This window comes from Bufo gargarizans, chromosome 4, assembly GCF_014858855.1.
Source record: "Bufo gargarizans isolate SCDJY-AF-19 chromosome 4, ASM1485885v1, whole genome shotgun sequence".
Classification (NCBI taxonomy): Eukaryota; Metazoa; Chordata; class Amphibia; order Anura; family Bufonidae; genus Bufo; species Bufo gargarizans.
In genome coordinates, this window is record NC_058083.1 from 512938446 (window position 1) to 512954850 (window position 16405).

Consider the following 16405-nt stretch of genomic DNA (forward strand, 5'->3'; position numbering starts at 1 on the left):
ACTAGATAAACTAGAAGAAAGGCAAGGCAGCGACAAACACATATCTAACCTGGGACGTGAAGAAATAGAAGCCATGCTTAAAATTAAAAAGGACAAGGACATTGTAATAAAGTCTTCCGATAAAGGAGGTAACTTAGTTATAATGGAACATCATGAGTATAAACGCATGTGCTATGCCATTCTTAATGACAAGAAAGGTTATGATACATTGAGAACGGATCCTACAATTAGTTTCTCTGTTGAATTAGAAACCCTACTCTTGGAGGCCTTTGAGGCAAAATTTATATCCAATGATGAGATGAGATTCATGCTAAAACCACATCCTCAAATCTCTACATTCTACACCATACCCAAAATCAATAAGGGTTTGGTCCCATTAAAAGGTCGCCCAATAGTGGCTGGTATAAATTCTCTTACACAAAATGTCGGTGTGTACATTGATCGTATTTTGAGGTCCTTTGTTACATCACTCCCTTCCTACATAAGAGACACATCTGACCTACTGACAAAAATTGCTGGTTTACATCTAGAGGAGGGTACCCTACTAGCATCTATAGATGTAGAGGCACTATACAGCAATATACCCCATGAATTGGGTTTAATGGCTTTAGACTATTTCCTTAAGAGCAGGGGTACACAATACACAGCGCACAATCATTTTGTACTGGAGCTCATGGATTTTGTCCTACGACACAATTATTTTTTGTTTGATTCTAAATTCTTCCACCAGCTCAGGGGCACAGCTACCCGCGCTTGTGCCCCCACTTATGCTAATTTGTTCCTGGGCTGGTGGGAGGATACGGTGGTATTCACCGAGGAGAGTGTCTGGACACCCAGGATAGCCTTCTGGGGCCGCTATATTGATGACATCCTTATATTGTGGAGCGGCCCCAGGGGGCTATTCTCGGACTTTGTGGCTGATTTGAATAAAAATTGGATCGGCATGCATTTTACATCAGAGATTAACGATAAAGGCCTTGCTTTCTTGGATCTGTAAATTTCATTGAATAATGGCAGCATTAGCACCAAAACATACAGAAAACCTACAGCTACTAATAGCCTGTTGAGATGGGAGAGTCACCACCCTTATAACCTCAAGTGTGGCATACCCAAAGGACAATATCTAAGAATCCGGAGGAACTGCAGCTCCAAAAGTGACTTTTATCAACAAGCAAGGGATCTAAAGATCAGATTTAATCAAAGGGGGTATCCAAATCAACCACTACATAGAGCCTTCAAGTCAGCAGAAAGTGCTATCAGAACAGATTTACTTAATCCGAGAAAAGGTCAGAGAATAGGAAAGGAAATAGACCCAATCTTTCGTATAATAGGAACTTTCGACAACTGTAACAAAGAGGTTAGAGATATCTTGAAAAAATATTGGGAGATGCTTCGTCTGGATCCCGATATAAGAGATATGCTCCCTTTGTACCCAGCCATAACTTATAGAAGGGGAAGGTCCTTTGGGGACAGATTCATTCACAGCCACTATACTCCCATCTCCAAACCGGGCCATTGGTTGGACAGAAGACCACTTGGCACGTTTCGCTGTGGCACATGCATAGCTTGTCCTTTTATATATCAAACGAAAAGCTTTAAAAGCAACACCACCAATAGGACATACACAAGTAGGGACTTCGCCAACTGCAAAACCACAGGGGTGGTTTATTTGATTAACTGTACCTGCGGATTACAGTATGTGGGAAAAACAAAAAGAGAACTCAGAAGAAGGATTGGGGACCACTTGGGGGATATAAGAAACAAAAAAGATACAGCCATCGCTAGACATGTCAGAATTTTTCATGAAAATAACGATAAGGTAATCAATTTTTGTGTGGTGGAGGTAGTACGTCCTTCCCCTCGAGGTGGGGATCTTGATAGGAGGATCTTGCAGAGGGAGGCGGAGTGGACCCACAGACTAAAAACTGTGAGCCCACTGGGCCTCAATGAGATCCTTTCTTTTGGATGCTTCATTTGACTTCTTCTATTTCGTCATTGCCTGTAAGGAGGTTTCCTAAAATACCTCTGTGTATATAAAATGAAATTTACCCGTTATAGACTAATGTGTGATATCTAACCGTAATAGGTTTAACATATTCTATCCTAGGGTGATTTAGGGTATCATTGAATTGACTATTGTAAATAAATATATAATCGTCTTTTCCTATAATCACCTTGCCCGCCTGTACGTTTTTAGATTTGGCCATCCCTTAATTATAAATACACCCAATCAGCCCCTGGCAATAATACCCTGAAATAAAAATTTGATTGATGAACCGCACATTATAATGAAGTACTAAACATCCATTTACATGCATAATTGAAATTCCTTGATTTGGGTGCTAATGCTAAGTAAAATGCATCTTTATTTGTGGTTTATTGCGTTCCATCGCTAATAATAAATAATAAAAAATGTGCCTTTTCCTGCCTATGCAATGCGCTTATGATATGCGCAACCGGATGTGCGTTCCATGTGCGGCTCAAGCACAGGAAGCGCCTTTTTCTTGATTATCCAGACGTATGGAGATGCGTTCCATGTGCGATCCACGCGCAGGAAGCATCGTCTCTATGTAATTGACACACTTCCGGTACGCTCTTTTGATGCACGGAGATGCGTTCCATGTGCGGTCCACGCGCAGGAAGCATCGTCTTTATTTCATCGACATACTTCCGGTACGCTCCTTGATGACGCTAGTATCTCCTCCAGAGGCGGAAGTTGGCGCCATGTGGAACGCACGCCGGGATACGCTCGGTAAATGCACACACCGGTAAGGGGTTACTAATTGATATATGGGGTATTTATTAGCAGCAGTACCTAGTATCAATCTGGACTGCTATTCATCTATCTGGGAGGACCAGCACCATTATCTAGCTTGGGTATTAAGCCACTTGTACATCTATTCATCCCCTGATGATCCTGCCATGAAATTGTGACAGAGGAAACGCGTCGGGATTTGGGATTTTTTATTCCTTTGGGAGTGTTTTTTAGGGTCAATTGTTCAGTGTTTAGCCATCGATAAGTGGGGTCGCTCCACTAGGGGGTGATACCTCCGCATTTAGGCGGGGGTTTTCTCCACTTTTAGGTAGGGACCCTTAGTACTATAGGACCAGACCTCCCATTTATACATTTTTCCTTTCCTCCTAACAAAAACTTTTTTCTGAACCCTTGGAACATCTGCAGTTGGAAGGACTACACTGACAGTCTGAATGAAAGACCTGATGATCGGAAACTTGGGAATCCGTGACTGAAAACCAGCGAGTACCATACGTCCGAACCGTGAGTGGTCATATTTGACTCAGTGTGTTACATATACATCCTAGGTACTGCATACCCTATACACACTCCGCTAGATTTTCATCTGCAGCTATCTAAAATATATATTGTTTTTTTGTGGGATTTATTTTAACAAAATATCGCTATATAAAAGTTATGTGTTAAAGTAGGTTTAATACTTGAGCTCATCACATGGTCCAATCACATGGTCCATGTGATTGGACCATGTGGTGTGAAGTCACCACAGGTCCTTTAGCCGGCAGCTCATGATTAAAGAAGTAAGAAGAGATCGGCAACGACGCGATCAAGCGGAGGAGGTGAGTTAATTTTTATTTATTTTTTTTAACCCTTAACCCTCAATTGACCTTGTACTAAGCATTCTATATTAAAAAATGCTATTATTTTCCCTTATAACCATGTTAAAAGGGAAAATAATACAGTGAATAGACTGTTATCTTAGCAACCACGCGTGAAAATCACACCGCATCCGCACTTGCTTGCGATTTTCACGCAGCCCGCATTGTGTGATAAACGCACAATATAGAGCATGCTGCGATTTTCACGCAACGCACAACTGATGCGTGAAAATCACCGCTCATGTGCACAGCCCCATAGAAATGAATGGGTCTGGATTCAGTGCGGGTGCAATGCGTTCACCTCACGCATCGCACCAGCGTGGAAATCTCGCCCGTGTTAACTCAGCCTTACATGGGGTCTGAAGCTAAGTAAATTGACATTGTTGTTCAATAGTTAAATAGTGTTATAACGGTGAATAAACCCAACTTTCTGCATTTTAATAATTTGCTTCATTATTTTAAACAGCAGTGTATTATCCACGACTAACATATGTTCCAAAGGAACATATCAAGATTTATGACACATGTGTACTCGGAAGTGGAGCATATGGCACTGTTTATAAAGGAGTGTATCAAGGCACTGTGGCAGCAGTAAAAAAAATACCATGTGATGATACTATCAGTCAAGACATTAAGCATGACATTTTGGTGAACATGTGAGTCTGAATTCTCAATGACTATAATTAATACTAACCTAAGTTAAAAACTCACAATGTATTTGTTTAAAAATGAATTTTGGTTGGTATAAGGTTATCCCCTATCCACAGTATAGGGGATAACCATTTGATCAGTGTGGGTCCATCCTCTGGGACCACCACTGATCACGAGAATGGGTGCCACGTACCCCCTGCAGGCCCCTTGCAGCTTCCATGAAATGACCTATTCTATCGGAATTTTGGAGGCTGGTTAGTGCTGTAATCTGCTATATCCAGAACACCCATAGAAATGTATGGAGCTGCAGCATGCATGTGCCATGGCCGCTCCAAGCATTTCAGGGGAGCTGCAAGGGGCCTGCAGGGATAACGAAGCCACCATTCTTGTGATCAGTGGGGGTCCCATCGGTAGGACCTGCTTTGATCTAATGATTATCCCCAATTCTTGTGATAGCAAAAAACTATTAGCAACCTGAATTACCTGTTTAATGTTATCCAATGCAGTTTATGAAACTATAAACTGTATATATTACAGATTTCTTTGACTAATTAAATCTCATTTAGCTACAACTCCTGATATCTTAAGATGAGTATTATACATGTACTCGAGTTTTGCTGGTATTATTCAACAATCTTTTAATTAACTTTTCATTAAACAATGAAGATGATTTTCATAACAGTAAATAGCTCATATCACACGACCGTGTGCTGCCCGTGCCGATGCTGTGGACAGCAAATTTCGGTTCGCAATGCACGGGCACCGACCATGGGGCAGCCGCATGTGGATCGCGGACAAATTCACTTGAATGGGTCCGCGATCCGTCCGTTCCGCAAAAAGATAGAGCAAGTTCTATGTTTTTGGGGTGCGGAGGCACGGCACGGAACGGAACCCACGAAAGCACTCCGTAGTGCTTCCGTAGGGTTCCGTTCAGCACCACAACTCCAGATTTGCGGACTCATTCAAGTGAAAGGGTCTGCATACGTGATACGGAATGCACGCGGCCGGTTCCCCGTGTATTTCTTTGACACTTACATCAGTGATTTTTAGAAAAAAAATATAAAAAATTGTCAAAACACGTAACAGGTGCCCAAAAAAGTTTACGCATATACCTGATCCATTTGATCGCAATGGTCAGCCCACTGCCAGCATGAATAAAGATCTCGTCCGAAATACTGTGCATTGCGACGTATGGCGTAATCTTGGCCCGCATGAGATTTCGTGCCTCAATCAAGATGGCAGAGGGCGGCCCTTCGCGGTCTAATAGATTATGTAAGTATATATATATATATATATATGTATATACATATAAGCAAAACCCTGTTCACACATTCACCTGTATACTTAGTCTTAGTGCATTTAGTGGTGTGCTGCTACTTTATTAGTTTGCTGTATTATTGCCGGGTAGCTTGCACCTGCGATTTGTCTCAGGAGGTGCTGTTCCGCTTTTTTGCTTATATGTATATTATAGAGGACCAGGCATCCTCTTTGGAACTTAGCACTCCCCGCCCATCCCCCAGCCCTTGGTGTTTTTAAATCAGAGTGAAAATGGAGCTGGACCCGCCATGTTAGAGTAGGTCCCACCTGATAAGAAGCTACCTTGTCGTCTGGTAGGTGGGCCCGACATATTTTTGATCAATAATATGCGCTAAGAGCTTCTTCACTGCATTTGCAGTAAATATTGGCGTCAAGTGAGGCCGTACTGGGCGACAGTTAGGGGAGGCCGTCATGAGGGGTTTTGGCATGAGGGGGCCAGAGGTGATAGGGTTAAGTAGCTGTAGGAATTGCGGTGGGTGGAGTTAGAAAGGGGTGGTATAGGGAGGTTATATCAAGGGGAGGAGTGTAGGAGCCATTTTAGATTTTAAAATCTAGGAGAAGAAGCAAACTAGCGTGATGGAGATTGAGGTTTTAATTGAGCAGTTGCGGGCAGCGGCGGAGACCCGGGGACCCGAATGGCTGCAGGACCAGGTGGCTGGTGTGTTGCAGGGGGCGGTGGTGAGTAGTGTCAGCTCACCGCCAACTGGTAGACGGCCGCGGCGGGCACGGCCGCCGGCGCGCCTTAGTCCTGAGGCGACCCCCAGAGCTCGGCGCCGGGTGCAGAGCCCCCTCGGGGACCCTTCACTGAGGGAGGGCGGTGGTGTGCCTGCTGCCAGACCCTCCCGACGTGGGAGGAATCAATATGCACGGCGGAGCCCTAGAACAGGCGGGCGGATCCCTCCCCCGCCTCCGGCAGTAAGAGCGGTGGATGCGGGACCAGGTGCGGCGGGTGCCCCCAGTCCGGGGGAGGCCGCCCGGCGTGGGAGAGATGAGCAGGCGGTCGTGGCTGTGGGCAGTGAGATGGCGGCGGCGCACAGGCCACAGGAGACAGTTGGGCGACATGGCGGAGGCTCCGCCCATCGTGTGAGGGGAGAAGACCATGGCACATCCAGCAGGCCGGGTGCTGGGATGTTGGTGGCGCAAGAAGAAGAGGTTCGTGCTGAGGAGGAAGATCATCAGGAAGCAGGACCTTCGGCTGCGGGGTTCACAGCCCCCCGGCAGCTTGGTGAGGCTAACTGTGGTATCATTAATGCATGGTCGGGTGGCCAAGGGGGAGGTGGGGGGCCACAAGGTGATTTAGGTAAGGGATTGGGGCAGCTTTTTCAGAGTTTGGCGGGGTGGGTGGCTGGTTTTGGGGGGGCGGGAATGTCTCCTGTGCCTGCATGGGGAGTGGGGGCTGGGGTTAGTGGTGGTCCGGCCAGTGTGACGAGCAGGGTGGGAGATTCGGTGTCCGTTCAGACGCAGGTTGGGGGGGAGGATGATAGGGCAAAAGTGGACGACACGGCGCGGGGGGAAGTGTATGTCTGCTTTGAGGGTCCTTTGGGGGCGCACTTAAAAATGGAAGTGCGGGAGCGCATTTGGAAGGGGGAGTATGTGGAAATATTTTCCTTGCTCCCCCTGGAGAGGTTTAATTTAGATAGGGGTAAGAAGGAGGAGGGTAAGAAGGAGGAGGAGGAGAAACTGAGGTTTCGTCTTATTCCGCGGACATTTTCTAATTGGCTGCAGGCATTCGCTATTTTAGCCAGTGTGGTAGGGGAAAAGAAGCCGGAGTGTTGTTCGGCGCTTTTCTGCTATATGGATGCGATTGGGGAAGCGTTTCGTGTGTACGGGGGGACGGGTTGGTTGCGGTACGACGAACAGTTCCGACAGAGGATGGCGGTGCGTAGTACAATTAGATGGGACCATAAGGACATAGGGTTATGGATGCGGGTGATGGCTCCGGTGCGTGCGGTGCAGTCCTTTCGGGGGGAGTCGGGGGGTTCAGGACAGGCGTCCTTTTCAGCGGCGTCGGCAAAAGGGCTTTGCTTCCTCTTTAACGAGGGCAACTGCAGGTTTGGGGCAAAGTGTCGTTTTAAGCATGAATGTTCCGCATGCGGTGGGAATCATGGATTCAGTCGTTGTTTCAGAGGGGGTAGGCAAAAAGGGGGCGAGGCAGGTGGAAAAGGGGTTGACACCGGTGCGGGTAGCAGAGATGGGCCCCTTCCTAAATAGATATCCGGATCAAGGGATGGCGGAATTTTTGAGGGTCGGTTTTACGGAAGGTTTTTGTATCCCCTCGTTTCCGGTGCCGGTGGTTGCAGGGAGAAAAAATTTGCGTTCGGCACTTGAGCATCCCGGGGTGGTGTCTGAAAAATTGGCGAAGGAGGTATCTTTGGGGCGCATGGATGGCCCCTTTTTGAGTCCCCCCTTGGTCAATTTGAGGGTATCACCTTTGGGGATTGTACCCAAGAAGGAGCCAAACAAGTTTCGGTTAATTCATCATTTGTCCTATCCTAAAGGTGCGTCGGTCAATGAAGGTATTGACCCTGAATTATGTTCAGTGGTTTATACTTCATTTGATGCGGCTGTAGAGTGGGTGAGAAAGCTGGGGGTGGGGGCGTTGTTGGCAAAAACGGATATTGAGGCTGCGTTTCGGTTGTTGCCTGTTAATCCGGACAGTTTGCATTTGTTGGGTTGTTATTGGGAAGGGTTTTTTTTTTCGTGGATAGGTGTTTGCCAATGGGGTGTTCAGTGTCATGCGCATATTTTGAAGCTTTCAGTTCCTTTTTGGAGTGGGTGGTTAGGGACGTTTCGGGTTGTTCATCCATTATTCATTATTTGGATGATTTTCTTTGTTTAGGTCCGGCGGGGTCTAGGGTCTGTTCGTTGTTACTTAGCACTTTGGAGTCGGTTTTTGGTTTATTTGGGGTCCCGTTGGCTGAGGGAAAAACGGTGGGTCCCACTACGGAATTGAGTTTTCTGGGTATTGTTATCAACACAGAAAGGATGGAATGTCGGTTGCCTGAGGATAAATTGCAGGATTTACGTTTAGTGGTGGAGAGGGCTAGGATATCGACTAAGATCAGGTTGAGGGACTTGCAATCGCTGCTTGGGAAACTCAATTTTGCATGTCGGATTATGCCAATGGGGAGAATTTTTTGTTTTCGGTTGGCGGGGGCTACTGCAGGCGTTACGGCCCCGCATCATTTTATAAGGTTGGGGAAGGAATTGAAAGGGGATTTGGCGGTGTGGGGGGAATTTTTGCAGCAGTTCAACGGTCGGACTTTGGTTTTGGGGGCAGCTGTGGATAATTTTGACTTTGAGTTGTTTTCGGATGCGGCGGGCGGTTCGGGATTTGGTGTGTACTGTCATGGGCAATGGTGTGCGGGTAGGTGGCCGATTAGCTGGGTGGAGAGGGGATGGGTTCGGAATTTAGCATTGTTAGAGCTTTTTCCAATTGTTCTAGCCATGGTGTTGTGGGGGGATCGGTTTAGAGATAAAAAGATCCTTTTTCACTGTGATAATTTGGGGGTGGTTCAGGCCATTAATGGTATGACAGCGTCTTCGCCGCCGGTTATTCGATTGTTACAGCATTTGGTTTTGGTCTGTTTGTCGCGTAATGTTTGGGTGGTAGCAGTACATGTGCCAGGTATTTTTAATAATATTGCGGATGCCCTTTCTCGTTCTCAGCTGGAGCGGTTTCGGCAACTGGCGCCAGGAGCGGATGCCGAGGGAGTAGAATGTCCGGAGTCCATGTGGGAGATGTTGGAGGTATCATAGACGGTCTCCTTCGGGACTCAATGAGTACCGGAACATGGTTGGCATACGGTAAAGTGTGGGGGGAGTGGCTGGATTGGTGTGAGGAGTTGGGGGCGCACGTTGATGAGGGGGATATTCCGTTATTGTTGTTTTTGGGGCATGTGAGGGAACTGGAGTGGTCGGTGTCAAAGTTGAATAAATGGATTGCTGGGCTGGCCTTTGGCTTCAAATTGAGGGGTTTGGCAGATGTGACCAAGACGTTTTTGGTAAGGCAGGTGTTGAGGGGTTGGCGGCGCGGTCAGAGGGTCAGGGATAAAAGGAGGCCGGTCTCGTTTGATTTGTTATTAAGATTAGGCACGCGGTTGGAATTGGTTGGTAGTTCAGGTTGGGAGGTGAAGCTGTTTAGGGCAGCTTTTTCTTTGGCGTTTTTTGGAGCGTTTCGGATTGGCGAGTTGGTATGTCAAAGTGTGCGGGCTGTTGGTGGCAGGCTGCTGAAGGAGGATGTGGGGTTGTTGGACGATAGGGTGGTGATAAAAATTCGTAGGTCTAAGACTGACAAGTTAGGTAAGGGGAGCTTTGTGAGGTTGTTTGAGGTTCCGGGTTGTGCGATGTGTCCGGTTCGGTGTGTTGGGGAGTATACAGCTTTGGGTGGCGCTGAATTGGGTCCGTTGTTGAGGCACAGGGATGGTTCGTATTTGTCCCGGTACCAATTTCTGGCAGTGTTCAGGCGTTGTTTGCAGGAGTTGGGTATTACAGCGGGGGACTTTGCGGGGCATTCGTTCAGGATAGGGGCGGCGACGGAGGCGGCCAGGTGGGGCATGAGTGACGAGGTAATCAAGAGGATTGGTAGATGGGAATCTGTTAGGTTTAGGTCCTATGTGCGGGTGGGAATGTTGTAGGAGGGCATTGACTGATGTGTCTTGTGTTGCCTTGTCTTGTTTTTCAGATTCCGGTTCCGCGTTGGTTTGGATCATGGGGCACTCATTTGTGTTCTGGGGTGCTTTGAGGGCCGATGTTCGTCATGAGGGTCGGCAGCTGGGGTTTGACAGGGACGTCGCGGTTATCAGATGGTTGGGGATGAGAGGTATGTTGTGGCAAGGGGTGTTAAGGGAGGTCCATCGTTATGTACGTTTGAGTAGAGCGCCGGACGTGTTGGTGCTACATGTGGGTGGGAATGATTTGGGGGGGCGGCCCGTTAGAGAGCTATTAAGGGATATTAAGTTTGACCTGTTACGGTTGTGGTCGTTATTCCCGGGCATGGTCACGGTGTGGTCAGACATCGTGCCTAGGCAGGTATGGCGTGGGGCGCGTTCAGTTGAGAGACTCAATAAGGCAAGGATAAAGGTTAATAGGGCAGTGGGTAAGTTTCTGGCCAGGAATGGGGCGGTGGCAGTGCGGCATTCGGAGCTGGAGGCTGGAGTGGGGGCGTTTTGGAGGGCCGATGGTGTCCATTTGAATGCCGTTGGTATTGATTTGTGGTCATTGGGGCTTCAAGGAGGAATCGAGCGAGCGTTGGGTGTGTGGAGGAACGCGCAATTCTGAGGGTGTTGAGTCAGGTTGCGCGTTGTTGGCGGTGGGAGGTCCTCGAAGTTGGTGGTAAGGATGCTTCAGGTGAATGGGAGGGCCTCAATGGTGGGGCTGGACTCCCATGGTTGGACAATTGGCTCGGATAAAAGGCGTCCGTCAGGTGGTCTCCGAGCTGGTGCTTTACGGCTGGAGGCAAGACGGATGTGCCAGTTTGTTGGTGACCTGTGTTTTAACGAATTTGGGGCTTCAAGGACCTCCCTCGTCATGGGTAAGAAAATGTAATATGATTTATGGTTTGTTGTATTTATGTTAATAAACGGCTGCTGTGGCCATTATTATCCAACTCTGGTCTCTGTGTCTTATTGGGAGAGTTAGGGTAAATGTGTGGTCAAAGCAGTACAATAGGGGCCCCCGAGTGAATAGCCAATAACCCACTCAAGTGAGGCCGTACTGGGCGACAGTTAGGGGAGGCCGTACTGGGCGACAGTTAGGGGAGGCCGTCATGAGGGGTTTTGGCATGAGGGGGCCAGAGGTGATAGGGTTAAGTAGCTGTAGGAATTGCGGTGGGTGGAGTTAGAAAGGGGTGGTATAGGGAGGTTATATCAAGGGGAGGAGTGTAGGAGCCATTTTAGATTTTAAAATCTAGGAGAAGAAGCAAACTCCCACCCTCCCTCCCTTGGTGAAGGCCTTAGGGGAAAGGTGGCGTTTTTTGGGTTGGGGCATGGGTTGTTATGTGTTGTACGTGTGTGTTATGTCGCGGCAGTCGTGGCGGTGGGAGGTCCTCGAAGTTGGTGGTAAGGATGCTTCAGGTGAATGGGAGGGCCTCAATGGTGGGGCTGGACTCCCATGGTTGGACAGTTGGCTCGGATAAAAGGCGTCCGTCAGGTGGTCTCCGAGCTGGTGCTTTACGGCTGGAGGCAAGACGGATGTGCCAGTTTGTTGGTGACCTGTGTTTTAACGAATTTGGGGCTTCAAGGACCTCCCTCGTCATGGGTAAGAAAATGTAATATGATTTATGGTTTGTTGTATTTATGTTAATAAACGGCTGCTGTGGCCATTATTATCCAACTCTGGTCTCTGTGTCTTATTGGGAGAGTTAGGGTAAATGTGTGGTCAAAGCAGTACAATAGGGGCCCCCGAGTGAATAGCCAATAACCCACTCATGTATTTGACCCTGTTCACACATTCACCTGTATACTCAGCCTTGGTGCATTTAGTGGTGTGCTGCTACTTTATTAGTTTGCCATATATATATATATATATATATATATATTTTTTATTTTTTTTAACACAGCATTTTTACAATCAGATGCTGTGGTCATGTATGTACGCGGCATATAAGGGGTACAATGACTGGAGGCGGCGCAATTGCCGCTCCCTGTCATTTTACCCACTACTTACAAAGAAATGCTCTTCGTGCCGAAGTAATTAGTTACAAAGCAAATTTTTTTTTTAAATTTGGCGAAGCAGCCCAATCGAAATTTACAAATATTTGCTTATCTATTGTTACAATCACTGATGTAAATAACTGATCAAATACTTTAGTGTGAACAAATTCTATACTATTCTTTAGATAGGTCATCAGTATCTGATCAGTGGAGGTCTGACACCCAGAACCCTTGGCAATTGGTTGTTTGAGAATGTGCCGGCACTCACAGTGGTCTTCCATAGGCTCACCAAGCACAATGCCGGACATTTTATAGGGGCTGTGCTTGGTATCAAACCTCAGTCACTTTTACTTCAAAGGGACTGAGCTGCACCCAGGTCATGTGACCAATGAACATAACTTTATATGGCCTTGGCTAAACAAAAAGAAGGCTGAGGCAGTATTGCGAGCACCGGTGCCTTCTCAGATCTCAAGCATCTTCTATGTATATGCACTTTATAAGATATCCAGTTGCCATTAAAGTTATTAGTATTAATGAAATTATGTAACTTAATTTAAATATACAAAAAAATTGCATGTACATTACATTTTTTAAATTTTTAAAGATAACATACATACATGTTTCAACAATACTATTCTTTGTTCAGTCTCCAAACATCGTGAGACTGATGGCAGCGGCATAAACAGAGAATGCCATCCTGCTGGCCAGTGAATATATACATAGTGCAAGTCTTGATAAAGTTCTTCATAATGAGAATGTAGCAACAAAGGTATTTATATATTACTGTAATAATGTAGTTTGTTATTAGAAAGTTAAAATGAATAGCTGCTTTCTTTTTGTAATTGTAGTTTTATCAGTGGCAAAGATTTTTAAAAAAGCTATCTTGAAATTTTCCTCTATTTTTTTTATGTATTTTTCAGTTATTTTAATTGTCTTTACTTTTTGCTTTTGAATATTTTTTTTTTTTGCCTTTGTAGCTTTCTGAGGAAGATAAACTGTACATTGGGTTGGAGATTGCACTCGCAGTGGAATATATTCACTCCCAAAACATTAAACCTGCCAATGTCATTGTAAGTATTTGCAATTTTTTTAAATGTTTTTTTTAATGTTTATTTTCATCTAAGAATAATATAATCCAAAATTAAAGGGGGTTTTAAAGAGGTTATCCAAGATCTATAATGCCCCCCCCCCTCCCCATATGCCTGGGCCACTCAGAGGTTGTACTTGCCTCGCAACCCGGCACTTGCGGGGCTTCTCATACCGACACGGAGCCCTTTAATTTAGAAACAATCTGACACTCGTGAATTAGGAAGAACAGTTGTCCAGACAATCATCTCACGCAATGTATCATGCACATGTTAGGCCTTGTTCACATTTCTGTTATTCACAGATATGTGCATTTTTCATGGACAGGGCACATATTTTTTTTTTTATTATCGTGGGTCATTTAAAAAAAAAAAAAAAAAAACATGCACTAGTTTTGTCCATGATGTGGACCAAACATGCCCATTGAAGTCGATGATATCCATGTTGCATGCATTTTTCACTGATGACTGAAATTAGATGCATTGGACATTAAATCACACACGGGCCAACCATGGATACTTAACCGACATCTTCATGGATGAGACCTTTTGACACGGAAATGTGAATGAGGGCTTAGGGCTCTGGCACACCACTGTATGAATTTTGTGAACCGCGAAAAATGGATCCACAAAGAATATGGATGAGGTCCATCTGCATCGCGTGTTTTGCAGAAAAGAACAACTGTCCCCAAAGGCCCCTTTCACACGGCAGCAGAACTGAAAGGGCTTAAACCAATTAAATCCATATACAAACCTTTTTATTAATATATTATTTAATGAAATCTTTATTACTTGCTTATTAATGCACGTGATCACCTAAGTGATACTTTATTTATTATGCTAACTGCTCTGTCTTTCTTAAATAGATCGGGCAGTATATTGTCACTTAGTATTTTTTTCTAAACAGGATTGTTCCTCCGCAGAGACCATATTTGTCAATAACAATTAGCTGAACTATGGTATTTGTTCAGTTCATTTTTTTGTGTTCAATTTCTCCAACTGATTTCTTAACAAGTAAGGCTACTTTCACACTAGCGTTCGTCGGTCCGCTCGTGAGCTCCGTTTGAAGGAGCTCACGAGCGGACCCGAACGCTTCCGTCCAGCCCTGATGCAGTCTGAATGGATGCGGATCCGCTCAGACTGCATCAGTCTGGCGGCGTTCAGCCTCCGCTCCGCTCGCCTCCGCACGGACAGGCGGACAGCTGAACGCTGCTTGCAGCGTTCGGGTGTCCGCCTGGCCGTGCGGAGGCGTGCGGATCCGTCCAGACTTACAATGTAAGTCAATGGGGACGGATCCGTTTGAAGATGCCACAATATGGCTCAATCTTCAGGCGGATCCGTCCCCCATTAACTTTACATTGAAAGTCTGGACGGATCCGTACGAGGCTATTTTCACACTTAGCTGTTATATGCTAAAATAATGCAGACGGATCCGTACTGAACGGAGCCTCCGTCTGCATTATTATGATCGGATCCGTTCAGAACGGATCCGATCGAACGCTAGTGTGAAAGTAGCCTAATACAAATAAAATGTTTTAGCAGCAGTGTGTTCATACTACCTCAGGGATCAGCAACCGCCAGCACTCCAGGTGTTCTGAAACTACATCTTCCTTCATGCACACTTGCTTGGCTTTTCTATGAACTACCACATAAGTGAAAGGATCATGCTGGGAGTTATAGTTTCATAACATTTTGAGTTCCAAAGGTTGCTGATCCGTGTACTACCTATTACTATTCAATATGTATTCTAAAGTGTTGTAATTGAGAAAAGCTTATATATTTAATATATTCTCTTTTTTCAGATTGAACAAAAAATAAATAAAAAAAATAGCATTTTTGTCACAGATTGGGGAATGGCGAATATAAGAGACTCGGTCGTTCTCAAAATTGGAAGCCGATCATATTCACAGAAAATTGGTCCTCCTGGTGAAACTGCAATGTATATGGCACCGGAATGCTTGGTTCACTATCAGAGCCCAACCGAGAAGATAGATGTGTGGTCACTTGGGGCAACACTTCTTGAGCTATACAGCAATCGCAAACCATGGAACAGTAAGGACGCACGAGAATTATGCATGGCAATGACTTCAGAAATACCACCCCATGCAATTGCATGTGTACATGCCAGGATTCTGCCTGTTATTAACAAATGTTTTTCTTACATTGCAGATAATAGACCAACCCCTTCAGACATGATAGGCCAAATAAAAAGTCTTGATGGTGGAAATTTGGAAAACCATTATGGTTCTTCATGGGAATTTATTATATAATTAATATTTCAAGTTTTTTTTACTTGAATTTTTAAAATAACTTATTTTACACTGTTTTTGTTACACCCTTGTCACCCGTTAAAAGAATAGAGGTCTATGGTTGTGTTCATCTTCAGTCCTCTTAAATATACACCATAATATATATGTTCTGCTTATTACAGTCTAAAGAATGCTTTCATACAAAGGCATCTAATACATACTGTCTGATCACACTGTTCCAAAAAGTGTATAATGTAGCTTATATAGTGTACAATTCTTTAAAATAGTTCATTGACTAAAAATAGTGATGAGACAGCTGTGTTGGACCACTGTCTGAGCCCTGTTCATTGTATATCTTTATTCGTAAATTTGTGCAGGTGCTCCGTAGTAGTCAAAAGTGTATGGGCTCTGATCAGGTTTCCTTGCTATCGTCCCAAGTAAGGCGAGACTTCCTTACTTTTGTGCATGCGTTGTTACACTTCGTCATGGCCTATGCATTTAGGTTGTATAAACTGAAAAAGGGTTCTTGGCTTGCCCCGGGATCATTAACAAACCCTGATTTGGATTTTAAAACCTGAATGCATGAGCCAAGACTAAGTTTAACGGTGCATGCACAAAAGTAATGAAGTCTCATGTTACTTGGTCAGATATAAAGGAAAACTTAACAGAGCCCATACATTTTAGACTACTATGGAGCAGCAATTTATGAATAAACAGTGTTCAGACAGAGGAGTCCCAACCCACTTCACTAATCAGATGTTGTTTTTGTTTTACAAACTTTAGCCTGATTAATGGTTGATTAAGCTTGGTGGTTTCAAAG